A 6,000-nucleotide genomic window follows, 5' to 3' on the forward strand; every position below is an offset into this window, starting at 1 on the left:
GTAAGTTGTGAAGTTCCCTGAGTTGTATTACAATGCCTTTGGGGTTTTTTTTTTATATCCCAACCAGGAGGAGGTGGAGGAGGATTATGGGTTCCTTGGTGCTCTCTGAGCTGGGTGGTTTCCTTGCAGATGTTTCATTGCCCAAACTAGGGGACATTATCAATACTAGTGCAAGAAAACAACCATGCTCAGAAAGCAGCAAGGACCCCACCCCCAGTTCACATTGCTGCCTCCAGATCTTCCTCCTGAACATTAAAGGGAGAGGAAAGAGACAGATAAGGCAGAACCTCCCCCCCCTTCTCGCACTGATGAGGTTCCCTAGTTGGGTAATCAAACGTCTGCAAGGAAACCCCCAAGCTCAGAGAGCACCAAGGACAATACATAGGTGGATCCCTTATAAATATTCCTCTGCATGTTATTTTCCTTTTTTGTTTATATATGTATTTATAGATTTTAATAATTCTATTCTATTCAATTTCTATTCTATTATTTAATCTCTTCTCATCTCTTCTCTTCTCTTTTCTTCTATTCTATTCTATTCTTCTTTATTATTTTATCTCTTCTCTTCACTTCTATTATTATTCCTATTCTATTCTATTCTATTCTATTTATTATTTTATCTCTTCTTCTCTTCTCTTCTTATTCCTATTCTATTCTATTCTTTATTTTATCTCTTCTCTTCTCTTCTCTTCTCTTCTTATTCCTATTCTATTCTATTCTATTCTATTCTATTCTATTCTATTCTATTCTATTCTATTATTATTATTCCTATCCTATCCTATCCTATCCTATCCTATCCTATCCTATCCTATTCTAATTTTATCTCTTCTCTTCTCTTGTATTCTATTCTATTCTATTCTCTTCTATTATTTCCTATTCTATTTATTATTTTATCTCTTCTCTTCTATTATTATTCCTATTCTATTCTATTTATTATTTTATCTCTTCTCTTCTTCTCTTCTCTTCTCATTATTATTCCTATTCTATTCTATTCTATTTATTATTTTATCTCTTCTCTTCTCTTCTATTATTATTCCTATTCTATTCTATTCTATTATTATTCCTATTCTATTCTATTCTATTCTATTCTATTCTATTCTATTCTATTCTATTCTATTCTATTCTATTCTATTCTATTCTATTATTATTTTATCTCTTCTCTTCTCTTCTCTTGTATTCTATTCTACTCTATTATTTCCTATTCTATTTATTATTTTATCTCTTCTCTTCTATTATTATTCCTATTCTATTCTATTCTATTTATTATTTTATCTCTTCTCTTCTCTTCTCTTCTCTTCTCTTCTCTTCTCTTCTCTTCTCTTCTCTTCTCTTCTCTTCTCTTCTCTTCTCTTCATTATTTCTATTTCTATTCCATTCTCTCCATAATTGTCTTTCTCTTAATATTACTGAGTGGAGACTCGAATGCTGACAGTAACCCTGGCAAAAAAAAAAAAAGAGGCAAATTTCCATTCTTCCTCTTCCTTCCAGATTCCACAGAGATCGTGGGGCTGAAGACCACATAATGTTGTGCCAAAGATCCTTCTGGATGTTCTGCATCCTTTTTTCTATCAGCATGCAACTGACAAGAGCTCAGCATTGGTCCCACGGCTGGTATCCTGGAGGAAAGCGAGAAATTGCATGGCCCAGGAACTTGGAGGTACATCAACACTAGCCTAGATCGTCTTTCCCCCTTTTTCATTCCAGACGTGTTAAAACTGAACGATCCTATCCCCACGTAGGCCAGCTAGTCAAAGAGGATTGGAAGCTGTGGACCAATACTTTGAGTGGCTGACAACTCAGGGCAGACAAGACGTAAATCTACTGCTTTATTTTTCTCTTCCCTCATTTCCAGGACTCTGAAGAGAGCAGACTTTGTGACGAAGGAGGCTGCCCACACTTGAAAGTCCCAAGTGATAAAGTGGTGAAGCATTTACTGGTAAGCGATTGGTCATTTTTGTCTGTGGAGATCCTCCATCCTCCAGGCCGTGGTTATCCCAGCGGTGCTCTCCCCAAAGGCAAGTGGACTTTCCTTGAAAACCTTTGGCTTCTCCTCTTTCGGAGAAGGGCGGGATACAAATGGAATTAAAATAAATAAATAAATAAATAAAGCAGGCCTTTTCAACCTTTTCACCCATTGTACCACTTTTAGGATACGGCAACATCCGAGTACCACTGGTCGCCTAGCAAGGGGTCAAAAACTTGATGACCAAAAAAAAAAAAGGGGGGGACAAGTGATGAAGTACAGGTAGTCCTCGACTTACAACAGTTCGCTTAGTGAGTGTTCGAAGTTACAATGGCACTGAAAAAAGTGTCCCCCAAGTGTCCCCCAAGTGTCCCCCAAGCCACAGCCGAGCAAGACGCCTGTCTGCCCGCCCGGCGGCGCTCTTCCTCCTGTCTGAGGTTTTCATGGTTGTGAGGATTGGCAGTGGGGGTGGGGTGGGTTTTGGTTTTTATTTCCCCCCCCCCCGTCTGCTGGGTGGTTGCAGCAAGTTTTGGTCAATTCCCATGACCCTGGGACACTGTGACCGTCATAAATATGAATCGGTTGCCAAACATCTGACTGTGAATCACAAGATCCTGGAGATGCTGCAATATTCCAGCTGATCGGCGCTTCTTCTGGGCTCAGAAACGCCAGAATCAGCGCTGAGCTCCATCTGGATCCTGGCGCTGATCCTGGCACTTCTGCTGAGCCCTGACAGCCCTGCAGCTCCAGCCGTCTCTCGCTCAGGCTTGTGCGGTGCTGCCATTCCCCTCCCCCGCTACCACTTTTCTAGAATGGTTGCGTACCACCTGCCAGGTGCCCATGTACCACAGGTGGTACCCGTACCACTGGTTGAAAAGCCCTGGTCTACATCGTTCAGTCAATGTGCGGCAATTTGCTTTTTTTTTTTTTTTGTATTTTAATCTGGTTTCCAACCGGAGAAGTTTTTATCAGCTCTAGAAAATCAAATTTATTTGTATTCTTTTAAAATTAAAACTGAAGCGATGCAATCGGGATCTCTCTATCGATCGCAATACCGTTATTTTCAATTTTATCAGGCTGGCATCCTGACCGGACAACTTCAAAAAAAGAAATGAAAAAAAGAAAGAGCGCCTTTCTTGAGGAAGAATGGGCTGCCTAGAAACCTATATAAATGAAATACAAATAAACAAATCGTTAAAATAGTCCTGTGCTTTCGGAAATGATTTGCTCCTGAACTACTCTGCTCTGAACTGTGAAGCTGGCATTACGGATTCCCTACAAACATTAAATAGAAAAGGTCGAAGAAGAAAAAATATATGGTTGACCAATTGGAACAAATTCCCACGGAAAAATCCTTTGTGAATGTGAAAATACCAATATATTGAACAAAATGCCTTTTTTTTAAACTATGTATCTATAGGTATTCCTGGATGGAACAAAATGCTTTATTTTTAACCATGCATCTATAGATATTTCTGCAGTCAAATACAAGCTATGTTTTCCAAATTTTTGGCCCAGCAATCACGGCCTTAAAAGTTTCAGACAAGGAACTTCCAACATTGTGACACGCTTGAATTGGCACCAGTTGCCTTTTTTTCTTCCTGGATTCTGGATTTGTATAAAATGCTCTATAGATGGCACCGAACACTCGTGAGGCTAGCAAAAATGTTTAACAATATAGCAAGCAATTGTTGGAAATGTAAACAAAAAACAGGCACCTATTAACACCTTTAGTGGACAGGCTCTAAAGCCCAAAGATTTTGGTTAAGAATACATAGATGGCTAGAGAAAATGATGAAAAAAACATATAGAGTTTAAGCCAGAATTATTTTTGTTAGGCATCATTGTTGTAGGAAATTATGAGTGTATATATTTAATTTTACATATACCAACTGCAGCAAGAATTGTATTCACTCAATATTGGAAAAATGAAGACTTACCAACGGAGGAAGTGTTAATTAAAGAATTTTTTTTTAGTGTGTGCAGAATTGGATAGATGATTGACATTGAAAATAAGAGAGACTCAAGTTAATTTTTAGAACACGGGATACCTTTTATCGGCTAGAAAAACGAGGTAGAAAGGAACTTAATATGTATCAGTAAGCTAGTTGTTGAAATCCAGACAATATGTTGCTGACAAAATATTAAGCACTTGTGATTATAAAAAAAAACTAATAAAAGTATATTTAAAAAAAAACTAACAAATCCAGATTTTATTTACAAATGTTTGGGAGACGCTTCAGATTCTATGGTATGGAGCAGGGGTAGGCAACCTCGGCTCTTTTATGACTCATGGACTTCAACTCCCAGAATTCTTGAGTCAGCTGACTCAAGAATTCTGGGAGTTGAAGTCCATGAGTCATAAAAGAGCCGAGGTTGCCTACCCCTGGTATAAACACCGAAGCGGTGAAAATGGAAGGCAGAAAAAGACTTAACTGGTCCATTTCAAGTCTGCTTTTTCATTTGTTTTTTCAGTCGATTGTTTTTAATTACTGTGTTTATATTTTATTTATTCTTTTTTGGGGGGGTCAGATGATGGACAGGTGTTTACCCTAAATATTTAAAGTTTCTGTTCTGGTCTCCTAAACTTATAAGTCCCAAAAGACATTTTTCCAGTCCACGTACAGTTATGGAGAAGGTCTATAAAAGTAACTTCTGGGCAATCTTTTTCTCTTGGAATTGCAACGGCTGACTTACCGTGAGTCGTCCCAATGCTACTTTTCTTTTACCACAGCTTTTTACGCAGAACACTTGTTTACCGACGGTATTTTCTGTGTTTCTGACTTTTCTTCAAGCGAGATCACAATTGGACTAGGAGAACGCTTTCAAAGTGGAGGGAGTCCACGACGTACGGCAGCTGAGCTGTTGAAGTGAATTTTGCGCCATTTTACAACCTTCCCTGCCGCGTTGGGAAGTGAATCGCTGTAGCTGTTCAAGTTACAGTAGTGGCACAAATGGTGGAAACCGTTTGGGGAAAGCGTACGGTAGAAAATGCCACCTTTGGTTTAAGTTTCCACCCATTTTTCGTCTAATTCCTTTATAACTGTAGCCTTGTTCACTTAATAATACTATTTTACGTCACTTTCTGGGCGACCAGTCAACTCTTTGCACCGTCGCTTTAATTTTATTACGTTTTGCAAGCTCACTAAATGAAAAAACACACAAAAAAAACCCCAACCCAACTTGATGGGGATCACATCACACACTGACAAATGTCCTCCTCTCAGCTTCAATACACGACATCAATCACTGGATCCTACTGTGATCTGATTGGCTCATTGCCGAAACAAGATGACACCCGATTGGCTCTCTAAACACTCACGCTCGTTGGCTACAATCAGACAAAGGAAAGCTACCCGAGATCAACCTAAGCAAGTTGTGCTTCCTTTTTCTGATTATTTGGCTATAATGTTTCATAGAATAGAGTACAGATAATTGAGCAAACTTTGTTGCATTACGTTCTCGATTAAATTATCTTTCCACTGATATATTATTTAATGGTACTACTCCCCCCCCAAAAAAGTGGTGCTATTAGCCATCAAACCTCAAAAATACACTTTTTCCCCCCGGAAAGGTTTCCACAATTTTGACCACTACTGTAGTAACAGGGTTGTTAAGTGATTCTGGCTTCCCTGTTGACTTTGCAACCGTCATAAATATGAGCTGGCTCCAAAGCATCCATGTTTGGATCACGCGAGCCACGGGGATGCTGTCACGGTCGTGTGAGCAACGTTCCTAGGTCACTGTTTTCCGTGCCGCTGGAAACTTTAAAAGGGCTGCAAGTCTCTGTTCTGAAAAAGCTGTGTGGGTTACCAGTTGTGTAGCGGGCACAAGTTAATGGGTTGGTAACTGACGGTTACTACCCAAAATGGCTTAGGAATTTTATTTTATTTTTATTTTATTTATTTTAATTCCATTTATATCCCGCCCTTCTCCGAAGACTTAGGGCGGCTAACAAGCTTAGCAGTATTAACCATCCAAGCACCCAGCTGGGTGCTGAAAAACAAGACGAGCAGAAATAAGCATCTCACAAGGCA

The sequence above is a fragment of the Vipera ursinii genome (assembly GCF_947247035.1).
Source record: "Vipera ursinii genome assembly, chromosome: 7".
Classification (NCBI taxonomy): domain Eukaryota; kingdom Metazoa; phylum Chordata; class Lepidosauria; order Squamata; family Viperidae; genus Vipera; species Vipera ursinii.